We start from the raw sequence: 13,953 nt of genomic DNA, 5'->3' as shown, positions 1-13,953 counted from the left end.
GGAGTGGATCTGTATCAGGGTGACTGTGCTGTTGGGCTCCACTCCTGTCTCAGCACAGCAGCTCCTTCCTTTCTGACCTTCCAAGCCCGTTCGTGGTTAGAAGATGATGTCAGCACATTCTTCTGTGGGTTTTGCTGCTCCAGGCATCGTCCTATGGCATTATTTGGATGTTTTTTGGAGCGAGTGTGTCATGACTTTGAGAGCTCCTTTCTCTGTCTCTTTATTACTGTCTGTCTCTCCATCCTTCTGTCCATCCGTCTGTCAGTGTCTCTTCACTTTATCTGGTTGATTTAACGTGTTATTGCACCATAAATGATTAAGAATGAGGAATTGGGAGTGGAGGGAGTATGAGCAAATTAAGAGTGAGAGCAATGGGACAGTGTGGCACAATGGATAGCATCCTTGGAGTCAGAGAACTTAAATTCAATTCCTTCCTCTGTCATATTGGGCAAGCCTCTTAAAGTCTCTCAGCCTCAGTTTTCTCATTAGTAAAAAGAGAAGATTGGACTACATCATCTCTAATATCCGTTGTAGCTATAGATCTATGATCCTATAATCTTACAGATATGAAGCAGATTCAGAAAACCTGCTATGGTTATGATAATATGTGTGTGTGTGTGTGTGTGTATGTATACATATATATGATAATGATACAGAAATATTATAAAACTCTGATTAATTGTAATTTTCAATTATGGTTGAAAAAAATGGATGATGAATCACATTCCTCCCTATCCCCACCTCCACACATGCATGTATGCATGCATGCATATACATACAAACAAGTGAGAACTATGGGTATAGACTTGTACATATGATTTTGAAGGGAGTTCATGTTTTGATTATTTTCTCTTATGTTATTGTACCATTTTTCTGTTTCCTTATTTCAAGGAAGAGTTCATTAGGGAGAGGGTGAAGAGAGAGGAAGGGGAAGAGAGAAGATAGATCTTTGTGCTATATAAAACTAAAAGTCATCAATAAATATATTTTAAAATAAAATGAAATCATAATAGCCAAGCCCATTCAATGATAACCCATAATTTCTATAATTATATACTGCTTAGCACAAGATAGGTTCTTCATAAATGCTTCCTGATTGATGGATTGAAATGATTATTTCTCTCTCATATTAATGGTCAATTATTAAAATTTGAGAGACACAAGATTTTCTCCCTTTCCTATTTCCTTGTCTAAGACCCAGTCTGTGGGGGGCAGCTAGGTTTCACAGTGGATAAAGCACAGGCACTGGGTTCAGGAGGACCTGAGTTCAAATCTGACCTCAGACACTTAACAATTACTAGCTGTGTGACCTTGGGCAAGTCACTTAACACTCATTGCCCCCCCCCCCCAAAAAAAAAACCCACCACCATCACCACCACAACAACAAGAAAAACAGTCTGTCAAGGACAGGGCCAGTAGAAGGTAGAATTAACATTCTTTTCATTCTGGGTATTTGCTACTCCATCCAACTAGATCAGATTTCTAATCTAAAATGAATTCCTGCCCATTGTGTGTCACTCAAACTAATTTGGGCAGAGGTAGATCTTCTGTCTAGATTGCCCAGGGCTGGTGATGGTCTTGGTATAGAGATAGTCTCTTTGTCTAAGAGTTATGTGATATCACTTTCAAAGCCCCTCATTGGAGTGAGCCCATTTCTCTTTGTAAAGTCTACCTCTTATTAATTGTTAGGCAATCAATGTTGATTGCCACCCTCAGGAACACCCACTCTTCCAAGGGCATTTAAACTGTGAGCCCACTGCCATGACAGGTGTTTGGCATTTGAGTGTCACTGACCTTTTTATTAATAAAATGCTAGCATTATTAATAAAAATTATTACCCAGAAATGATGTCTCTTGAACTTTTTAAACATCACAGGACTAAGTATAGAACTGTCACAGAGGTATCCCGAATTTATGAATAACTTAATGGTGAAGTGGCATTTCCCTTTAGCCATAACATACACATGCAAAAGAAAATATTAGCTGTCCAACACGCAATTCTGCTACTACTTAGAAAAATATTTGTCAGTCTTCAAGTTTTTTGAGCAAAAAGCAAAAACAAACAAACAAACAAAAAACCTAAAACAAACCTAAATCTCCTGCACAGTCAGGACTGAAGAACAAGGAGAGAGACTTTCAGTACATAATTGGCTTGCTTATAAAAATAATTAATTCAACAATTATTTATTAGATACATATTATGCTCAGAGTGTTAAACATTTCTGAAATCCATGTAACAAATGCATGGGACAAAACTGCTTTTTACTGACATGATATTGAATGTTGACTAGATGAGCCTGACATCCACTCTCTCTTACTTAATATATGCTAAAATGGAAAACTTGATTATAAATCAACAATTTAGATGATGCTGGTCTATCAAATGGGACTGTGGAGAAATTAACATAGCTGTTCTTTAAAAAAAATCTATTTAAAAAAATGTTCAATGTTCTTTCAATCTTTAGTAAAGAGGAACAAAGGAGGAAGCTTTTTAGAAAGCAGAGGTCAGTGATGAAAAGTTTTATTGTGTTTTAAATCAATTGAAACAGATTTACCAAGAAGGGAAGGCCAGTAGAAACACAAGTAAAGGTAAAGGAGATGAAGGATATAGAGAAAATTCACAGTCTTGTTTAGAGACAGACCTATTTTCGCAATTAATGAGAAAAGAATCAAAATTTCAAAAGGGTGCTTAGTCAATATCAACTTCTCTCTCTCTCTTTTTTTTTTCTTTTTTTTTAGTGAGGCAATTGGGGTTAAATGACTTGCCCAGGGTCACGCAGCTAGTAAGTGTTAAGTGTCTGAGGCCGGATTTGAACTCAGGTACTCCTGACTCCAGGGCCGGTGCTCTATCCTCTGTGCCATCTAGCTGTCCCTTCTCTTTTCATTTTGACTCGGTTAAATAAAGACACATAAAGGGCCAAGATGCTTATGGAATTTATAGATGACCCAGAACTGGATGGGGTAGCTGATGCGATGATAGAATCAGGATCCAAAAGTCTAGAATTAGGATCTCTATAGTCTAGAAAAATGAATCATACTTAAGTGCTGAAGAGGATAGAGTTTCAGATTTGGAATCAGAGAACCTTGGGGCAGGATCTCAGTTTTGCTACCTTGGAAACAGATGGGTAGCATAGTGAATAGAGTTCTGGGACTGGAGTCAGTAAGACCCAAGTTCAAATATGGCCTCAGAAATAATAAGTGGTGTGACTGGGCAAGTCACTTAACCATGTTCACCTCTGTTTCCTCATCTATAAAATGAGCTGAAGAAAGAAATGGCAAAGCACTCTAGTATCTTCGATTTTGTTTTTTTTGTGGTGCAATGAAGGTTAAGTGACTTGCCCAGAGTCACACAGCTAGTAAATGTCAAGTGTCTGAGGCCAGATTTGAACTCAGGTCCTCCTGAATCCAGGCCCAGTGCTTTATCCACTGCGCCACCTAGCTGCCCTGAATTTTGTATATCTTAAAGTGCTATATAAATACTAGTTTTAAAAATTATTTTCATGTTTAGTTAAAATTAAATATTGACAATTCAACTCCCTCATTTTTCAAATGAGGAACTTTGTGGGACTAAGTGATTTGCCCAGGGTCATCAAGTTAATAAATGCCAGAAGAAGGATTTCAACCCCGGTCTACTTGTCTATACAGATGACCCTTTATCACTACTGCGCTTTCTCTTGAAGGTTTCTTTTAGCTCTCGATCCTATTATTTTAAGTGGCATGATTGTAATGGAATACTATTGTGCTAGAAGAAATGACCAACAGGATGCTCTCAGAAAAAACAAAACAAAACAAAATAAAACAAAAAACCCTGGAAAGACTCACATAAACTGAAGCAAAGTGAAGTAACCAGAACCAGGAGAATACTTTACACAGTAATCACAATATTGTATGACGATAAGTTGTGAATGACTAAGATATTCTGAGCAATATAATGATCCAAGACAATCCAAAGGACTCATGATGAAAAATGGTTATCCACCTGCATAGAAAGAACCGATGCAGTCTCTGAATGCAAATTGAAGATACTATTTTTAATTTTCTTTTTTTTTCATGTTTTTTAGGGTGCTTGAGGGAGGCTCTATGTTTTCTTTTATAGTATGACTAATGTGAAAATGTTTTGAATGATTCCACAAATATAAAACATATACCCTATATCAAATTGCTTGCATTCTCAGGCAGTGGGGAGAATGGAGAGAGGGAGTGAATGGAACTCAAAATTTATGAAAACTTAATATAGAATCATTTTTGCATGAAATTATAAAAAATAATTTCTAAAGCCAAAGGATATGGGAGGGAGAAGAAAGAAATTACACTGAGGTGCATTTAGGTACTGTAACGATTGGAATAACGCCACCTGCTGGATACTTACTGTAGAAGAGTTCTGCCCATGAAGTGAAGGTCTTTGAGGGCAAGACCAGGAGTCTTTTCTTTGGCATCAGGAAGTGACGCGGACTAGTGGGAGGAGGAAGGAAGAGACTGGCGCTCACTCTGGCTCTCTTTCCTCTGGACTCTGGCGGAGAAGGGAGCTAGAAATGTGCTCTCCCTTTAATAGATAGGAATCTAGGCCTTTTTCTCTCTCTTTACCAAATTCTTATTCTCCTTAATAAATGCTTAAAAGTCTAACTCTTGCTAAAGCTTATAATTTATTGGCGACCACTCATTAGATATTTTAGACAGTTTAGCTAGAATTTTAGCCCTTAACAGTACATTGTAAGGAAAAACTTCTAACAATTTGATCTATCCAAAAGTCCTTTCATTGGAATATTTCCAACTAATGTTGGACAATATTCTTTGGGGTTGATGGAAGTAGCATTCCTGCTCCAGCATGGATTGGATTATCAGGCCCTTAAGGTACCTTCCAAGTCTTGGATTCTTTGGGTTGAAGTTGAAGAGAGGGAGACAGCTATACAAACCAAAAATAGTAGTTAGTGTTCTATCCATGGAGATCTTTAAGAGGATGACACTTGCAAGTAATATTCCCGAAGAGTTTTTATTGAGGCATAACTGAGACTGTATGATATCTTATTTTATCATTCTTTGTATTTACACCATTTTTAAAAATTATTTTTTCAACTCTAGGAAATCCATAAAGTATTTGGTTTGAAATGGTTAACTGACCTTAACAATAAAGTTTATCATTATTATTGTTTGAAATGATAATAACAATTTATATAGTGCTTTAGGCACCATAATTAGAGATAAACTCTTTAGTCTCTAGTGGGCAAAATGACCCCTGTTAAGACCAGAAGGGCAGGAAATTTCAATGAAACTTCAAGCAGCATCATAAATTTAAATTAAGCTAGAAGAAAAGCAGTGTTTAATTTTAGACTATATAACTAGAAACTGAATAAGGAATATTTATTGCTCCAAAGAGGATTTGTTTTCAAATTAAATTGGATATTAAAGAACTGGTTTGGACAAGTAGGTAACAATTTTGTCCTATAAAGAGTAATTGTCTCTGGATTCAAAAGTTATGTCCACAGTGGGTTGTCTTCATGCATTTAGCACAGCCTGCTCACAATGTAAATAAATGAAAGGAGCAAGGGGATGGAGAAGAAATACCTATAATAACGCTTCCCCCTTTCCATTAAAGATTTACAAAAGAATAGCTACCACAACATTTAAGTGTTTACACACACACACACACATATAAATACATACATGCATATATATATATATATGTAATTGATGTATGAATATGTTCTAGTGAGATATGGTATACAAGGGGTTCAAAGAAAGGTGTTTTAAATATGTGTGTCATGGTCCCTTTTGTCAGACTGGTGAGGCCTAAGGACTCCTTCTCAAAATGAAATTTTCAACACATAGAACACAATATATAGGAATGTAAGGGAAATTAATTATATTGCTATAATAATTAATAATGGAGTCGACCCAAGGGGCCCTTTAAGGCATGTTCAGGTTGTCTAATATGGAGGTCTCTGCATCCCCTACTATATGGGAGGAGTAACCTCTTTAAAACTGGAGAGAGTGAGCTATTGTGAGTTTGTTTATCTGCTACTTTTTGGCTATTTCTATATGCTGCAATCCAGAGGGTGAAGATCATTCTTACTTGCTCCTTTTCTTTTACCCCGAGGTCTGAGAAATAAGCCTGGAGATGCTTGTTTCTGTTTTGTTCTGTTCTGTTCTGTTTTGTGTCCTCCTCAATTTCAGGCACCTGAGGTGATTGTCACCAATTGCAGGAATTCAAGTCACACATGCAATCTTGGAGCCAGGATTGTTAGTGGGATGGTTCAGCCAACCAGCCTTGTGTGGAAACCTGAGAAGCCGGCATTTGTGGAACTTTAGCTCAAAGGGAATTTTGGACTTAGAACTGGGACTGTGCTCTACAGGAATGGAGCTAAGTTATGAAATTAATTCCCTCTGCCTCCCTGAGGTGGTGCAAGGGGGAAAGTTGATTATGTTCCCTAAATGTTGGGACTAGATACTCTTCACGGGTATCAGAAACCCCTGGCGGTACAGTAAACTGGGTACGCTTTCTATCAATCGTATTGTATTTATCCTTTTCTTCTAGCATTTATTAGTGATCACCTGATATCATAGGCATTTATGTGCTTTCTTCATTCTCCTTTAGAGAATCTAAAGTTCTTGAAGGACATTTTCATCCTTTCTAGTGTACTCTATACTTACAATGAAATGCATAGATTAACCTTGAATTTACACATCTATATAATATAGATAAATAGTTATAGATACATCTTGCTACTATGAGGAAAATGTAAGTTGGCATAAATGTGTGTGTGTGTGTGTAAACATCTGGGGCCGTCTCCAGTAGTCCTGATATATATCTTTTTTTTTTTTTTTTTTGCTGGGCAGTGAGGGTTAAGTGACTTGCCCAGGGTCACACTGCTAATAAGTGTCAAGTGTCTGAGGCTGGATTTGAACTCAGGTCCTCCTGAATCCAGGGCCAGTGCTTTATCCACTATACCACCTAGCTGCCTCTACCCCCCGATATATATCTTGACACTGAACCCAGATGGTTCTGGAGGAGAGAGTGAAGTTGGTGATTTTGTTGTTGTTGTTGTTGTTGTTGTTGTTTTTGCGGGGCAATGAGGGTTAAGTGACTTGCCCAGGGTCACACAGCTAGTAAGTGTCAAGTGTCTGAGGCCGGATTTGAACTCAGGTTCTCCTGAATCCAGGGCCAGTGCTTTACCACTGAACCATCTAGCTGCCCCGAAGTTGGTGATTTTGAATAGCCTTCCCTCAGTTAAATCTAATTCACTGCAAATTATGGCATTACCCCAATGTGATGATCCTCTTTAAAAATGAAGGACAAACAACAAGAAAAATAACAACATGGATGTGCATGTGGATATGGATGTAGATATGGATATGTATGCATATGTAAATATATGTGTGTGTGTATATATGTACACAAATATACAAATGTAGAACAGTAGAGATGACCTACCTCAACCTAATTTTACAGGGAAAGAAATTGAGGTTTGGAAAGGTTAATTCACTTGCCCAAAGATGTCCAAGGTCACACACAAGAGTTAGCTAATGATAGACATGCTGGTTGTGTGATAGGTGACCTTCAGCAAGTCATCTAACTTCTAAGTGCCTCAGGTAACTGTATTAAAGGACCATAAACTACAGAACAACTTTCTGCTGTGTATTGGAAAAAAGAGGGTTCTCATCAAGAACCCCCTACAAAGAAGTAATTACAGGTAAAGACTGAAACACAACATGCGTAAAGCGCTCTACATATAAACACAGAAAGGATGCTGTCGCTGCCTTCAAGATGTTTAGTCTCCACTACATAAATTATAAAATGTATACATTAGTTCAGAGTAAGAAAGGAAAACACAATGCAAGTATTAGCATGTATGCTGATTGATTTGCAGTTATTCAGGATCCAACTTTGCATGTAAACAGGAGGGCAAACGCTCATGAAACATGGCATTCTATTTCTTACCATCTCCCTCTTTCACACAGACATACAAAGATGCTTTGCTCCCTTACTTATGCTGGACTCTGGGGGCTCTTACTACACAGCAGATCCAGGCATTGGTGAAAGAGATTTATCAGAATTAAGAGACATGGAATTACTGCTCTTGCCATCCCTCCCCCTTCTTTCTTTTATGAAAACTCAGTTCATTTCTCCTTCCTTCCTCCACCTTTATGCAAGCAAAGAAGCAGACGTATTCTATGTTTGTGCATTATTCCAGTGAAAGGAATGGAGGCATTTGAATCAAATGCTTTGTGTTTAATTAAATGTCTCTCACTGAACAAGTAGTAGGTTTAATTCCTGGTGGATGAGGGCTAAGATCAAATTTTCAGGAATATAGATCCCTGGGTCAATTTCCCCTAAATTGTCAAGGGGATTTTTCTTAACTTTGAATTACTCAGGCTATCTAACTTGGCTTAAGGTGCATATTAAATCTGCTCCTGTTTTTTAATTGAGTAGCAGGTTTAATGATCAGATTTATTAAGTTGCATATCATATCCATAAACATGTACATGCTTATATATACCCACATATGTGTTTGTGCAGATGTGTACATAAATGTATTCTTATTCATCATTAATTTCATTTATTGGAATTTTAATTTTCTCCTTAACTTAAACTGCCCTTTTGCTTGTAGCTGTTTAGCTTAGATTGGTTCTGATGAAATAAAGATGTTGATTTCAATTGCACAATGAGTCAGTTTAATGGTTTTTGTCTCATTGATATATGCTAGATTCCCATCCACTGTCTTATAAGTGACTATCCTTGGACCTAACAGGTAAATTTGTCAAGAGAATACCCATAAATGTAAATCTATTATCACTATGAGAAAAATGACAAATCATAGGAAAGTGAATGATCTTACTTTTACACGTAAAGGAAAGCACATTATCAATTAAAAAAAAAATTTTAAACATCAATGTGATCCATATAAACAATGCACCAAACTCTTTTCTTTTCAGCTTGTAACACAGATTAGAATCAAAGTTCATTTAACATAAGTGACTACTTAATACCAATCACATGTGAAGCATGTTGTTAAAATGCTTTATAAATGATGATGATAATAATTACTATTTCAAGGCTAAGATGTAAAAATTATTTCCCTAATGATCCCTTCACTGATCTCAAACTGGATATACTTTCTCTTTCCTGTGAGGGCAAAAAGTCACCTCACAGAACACCTAATTTAAATGTCTCATTTTAAAGATGAATAAATTGAGGACAAGGTCCTTAGAAGACCTGCCCCAAAACAGGTATCTGAATCTCAAATTTAATGTGTGTATATATAATTTCATTCTATAAAATATGTTACACGTCTATTTACATGTATATACAGATATGTGTATGCATCTACAAAATACATATGTAAGTATGCATACATGTGTATATAATACATATACACACACAAATACATATATGTATTATATGTCTGAGGCCGGATTTGAACTCTGGTCCTCCTGACTCCAGGGCCGGTGCTCTATCTACTGGGCCACCTAGATGCCCCCGTTTGTTTTTTGACAGTCTGTCAAGTTTTATTGTGAGCCAAATAGAGGGGTACTATGTGAGAGAAGGGCAAATCATTTCTTGGTCTCTTCCTCCTTAGACAAAGTCTTGATGATCTACTCTTTCTTAGCCTGTAGACGCTCTTCCCGAAGCTTAAGTGTTTCCTTAGTCTTGGACCAGCGAGTTTCAGCCTGGTCAGCCAGGAGCTTCTTCCGGGCTTTGCCTGCCTTCAGTTTATGAATATGCTCCATGAGGTTCCACTTATTCTTTGTGTGTGTGTGTGTGTTGTTTGTTTGTTTTATGTTGAGGCAATTGGGGTTAAGTGACTTGCCCAGGGTCACACAACTAGTACGAGTCAACTGTCTGAGGCCGCATTTGAACTCAGGTCCTCCTGACTCCAGGGCCGGTGCTCTATTCACTGCGCCACCTAGCTGCCCCGGATCCGCTTATTCTTGAACACATTGTCCTTCCCCTTCAAGTGCAGGCTGTGGTACATGTGGCGGTCAGTCTTTTTGCATTCATGTTATCTTCGGAGTAGACAGCCGTAGAATACTCTTTCGCCTCATCTGGGTCACCTTCTCAGGCATAAGAGCATTGGCAGTACCCTTTCTCTTACCAGTGCCTATGTGACTCCCCTTCCATCGACCCAGAGTATTTTTCCGGCATCTGGCACGGGAGTGGACAGTAACAGGCTTCTGGATGGTCAGCCCATCTTTAATCAGCTTCAGGATCTGCTGACGGGAATTGGCGTTGGCAATTTCATTGGTCTCATTGGGGTCAATCCATACCTTCTTTTTTCCACATCGAAGGACACTAGAGGCAAGCCTCTTCTGAAGCCTGAGCATACTCATGGCCGCAGCCGCAGCACGGAAAAGGGAAGGAGCAAGAGAACCATTGGTTGAGAAACAAAGATAAGTTGAACTCAAAACCCTTATAGGGAATATACTTATGAGGCTGAGATTATAGTCACGAAGAGGGGAAAAAAGTATTAATTTACATGAAAGGATTCGTATGTGATAAATTGACATAATTCTACAAGAGTATTCAGGTGGGGATATTTGAATAGAGTCATTTTAAAAATGTTTGGAAGCTAATGGGATTCAGTTTGTTCACTTATGAGCTATTATAGACTAAATAAATGCTCCATAAATATGTCTCAGACAGGAAACAAGGGTTGGACAAAAGGTCCAACCAGGGAACAAACATGAACTTTGAAACAAGAACTTCCAATGTGCAAAAACCAGAAATTAGAAAGAGGACTACTTTAGATCCTTGGAGGAAGCGACTACTAGACTTCAGTGTGGTAGTGTTTAGCCATAAAACACATAACTACTAGGGAGACTAGGTATTGATGCTATCCCAGCACAAAAGAGTAAGAAGCTGAGTACAACCTAAGAGCAGAATTCAAACTTTACAACTGGCTAACTAATATGCTGCAGATAAACTCAACAGGAGGGAGAGAACTGAGAAGGTATGAGTTGGAACTCCTAAGGGCTAGATCTACTGAGAATGCTAGGAGAGGAATAGGGGATGTAGAAAGAATATAAAGTCAGTACAGACAAGTCTGAAGCTACAAAAAAGGAATTTCTACGGTCAGATTTAAGTGTTCTGTCCGCTCAAGGTGCACAGATGTTTATGTAAAGCTCACCATTTTGAATTTTTAATACCACTGGTATTTCACCATGTTTTCAACATGCTGAAGCATGTTGGGTAACTACTGTGTGATAAAAAAATGAGTTCCATGTCCTAAAGTGGATTAATAAACCTCATCTCCTAATCCTGCTTTTCTTCTAAAATTCCCTATTATAGCTGAAGGAACTAGTAGCCCATTGTCAAGTTTGCAACAATAATGTTTAATAACATTTTGTCTTCTTTACCACTTATGTCCTCTTAGTTGCTTAGTACAGTTTATTCAACCTCCATAAAATTTCTTGAATCCATTCTCTTTTCGTTTTCACCACAAGCCTACCCTGCCCACTTTAGTTCAGGCCTTCATCACCTCTTGCTAGACTTGCCTCTGGTATCTCTATCTTACTTCATCATTATCACCATCATCATATCAAGCATTTAATAAGGTACTTAAGTTTTGCAAAGCTTAAAGGGAAGGAAAGGACTAAACTTTTTGTTTTCAATTAACAAAATTATTTTCTTATTTAAAATTTATTTATTTTAATTTTTCTCAATTACATGTAAAGATATTTTTTTAGTTTCAAATTTTCTCCCATCCTTACTTCCCTCCCCCCTCCTTGAAGCCAGTAAGTAATTTGATATAGGTTATACATCACAATCATGTTAAACTCATTTCCACATTAATCAGAACAAAAGGAGAAAGGCAAGAAAAAATAAACAAGAACAATAACAGAAAAGCAACAACAAAAGTGACAATAGTATGCTTCGGTTTGCATTCAGCCTCCATAGTTGTTTTTCTGATTGCAGAGAGCATTTTATGCCATAAGTCTTTTGGTACAAAATTATTATCAATGAATAATTTCTAATCAATCAAAATCTTTTTCATATGTTATCTCATTTAATCCATAAAACTTTGTAAGGAGTGTGTTATTAGTACCCTCATTTTATAAATGAGGAAAAAGGTTCAGAAAGGTTGTCACTTATCCATGATCACATAGCTAGTAAATGTCTGAGACATAATTGGAACTAAGTTCTTAATGTATCCAAGTCTAACCTATCCACCATAACACTTAGGTACCTTTTCCAAGGCAAAAATCCAATCATTATGCCCCGCAAAGGTATTACTTCCATTAAAAAAAATACTAGCTTAATGTGGCATTTAAATTTTCAGTGTGGTACCAATCTACTATAGCATCCTGACATTACACTGTTTTACAAGATCCACATTCCAGTCCAAATGAAGCAATAGGAGAATGAAGAATGCGTATTAATTGCCAGGGAAGGGGTACAGAATTTGTTGCATTCTCAGCATTAATAATAATAGAAAGAAAGCATTTATATAGCCACCTTACTTTTCTGTAAATCCCTTCACAGGTTTTCTCATTTGAGCCTCACAAAAACTTAATGAGGTAGATGCTATTATCAACCTCATTTTACAAATGAGGAAACTGAGGTTGAAGAAAAGCTAGTGTCAAACGGTTATTAAATGACTTAGGCAAGATTTGACCTCAAGTATTTCTGTCTCAAAGTTCAGTGTTCACCTAGGTGCCTCAGAGTATAAATGTAGCTGTCACATTGTTTCTAAGGAATAACAATAAAAACCCAAATGCTATAGGGATTCATAGGTAGGGGAGATCATGATGGACTGGGGTAATTCTAGAATTATGAGGTAGATTTGGGCAGATAGTATCAGATCTAATATCCTTTGAATTTCTGACAGACATATTTTAATCTTACACATGGCTCCTTATTCAAATACCCTCCTTTAGGGGGCAGCTAGGTGGCTCAGTGAATAAAGCATCAGCCCTGGATTCAGAAGGACCTGAGTTCAAATCCTGTCTCGGACACTTGACACTTACTAGCTGTGTCACCCTGGACAAGTCACTTAACCCTCATTGCCCAGCAAAAACAAAACAAAACAAAAACCAACCAAACAAAAAAATACCCTCCTTTAGAAAAGGGTATTCTAGGTGAAGGTCCTGGTTAAAAAAAAGGGAATACACAAGACTTGAGTATTTCTATTCAAAATTATCAGGCTACAAGACATGACCGTTTCTTCTGATGGGTCAAGGGAGATGACAATTGTAACTTTGGATAAGAAAGTAGAGAAAGGTGTAGGATTGGGAAGGATTGTGGATCCAAGATTCAGTCAGGAATATCTGTTAGCATCTTCATAGAAAGGGAAGCATACCACTTTCCAATGCTAATTATCCCATTTTGATATCTATATTGAACCACAGAGAATATTTTTTTATTTGAAGAGTTGCAGTTTTATTTCCCATTCTATGTAATCTTTTCCTCCTCTCCCCCACTCCTCTTTTTATAGGACTTAAGATGTATTTTTTAAAATCACCCTCCAGAACTGATAACCAATTCTATTAAAGATTTAGGAAATGAAAATGATTTGTGTTTAAGGAAGAGCTCATCATTGCTTTAACTTCACATAAAATATTCTCTTTTCAGGTCAAGACACATTGAGTAAAGTCACATGCATTGAACCATCCTTTTCATTTCAGATCACTGATTTTCTTGTTATTTCCTCACTGTTAATACATAAGACAGCCTTGGGTTTATAACATTTTGTATTGGTTTTCCCTGAATCAGGGTTCTGCTTTAGTTCCTTTAACTCAAAGCAGCCTAAGCCCTAATGAAACCCAAAGGAATATTTAGTCCACAGTTGTTCTACAGATCAGTGATCTGGTTAACTTTCAATCAGATTAAATGTTATTTTTTAATCCCAAAGAATAAAACCTTAGCCCCTCGACATGTCAGTTGAAAATGTTCCACCAGAACTCAGCATCATCATATTAAGAGGAATTTTCCCCTGACTTCCTAATATTAAAGTACAA

The 13,953-nt window shown here is 37.2% G+C and overlaps 1 pseudogene; it reads right to left on the bottom strand.

The window, feature by feature from the left end:
• Positions 1-9,549: 9,549 nt before the first annotated feature.
• Positions 9,550-10,326, bottom strand: LOC122732585 (annotated as a pseudogene).
• Positions 10,327-13,953: the final 3,627 nt, after the last annotated feature.

Source organism: Dromiciops gliroides, chromosome 6, assembly GCF_019393635.1.
Source record: "Dromiciops gliroides isolate mDroGli1 chromosome 6, mDroGli1.pri, whole genome shotgun sequence".
NCBI lineage: Eukaryota > Metazoa > Chordata > Mammalia > Microbiotheria > Microbiotheriidae > Dromiciops > Dromiciops gliroides.
The sequence above is the reverse complement of the archived record's forward strand: the minus strand, read 5'-3'. Positions and strand labels throughout refer to the sequence as shown.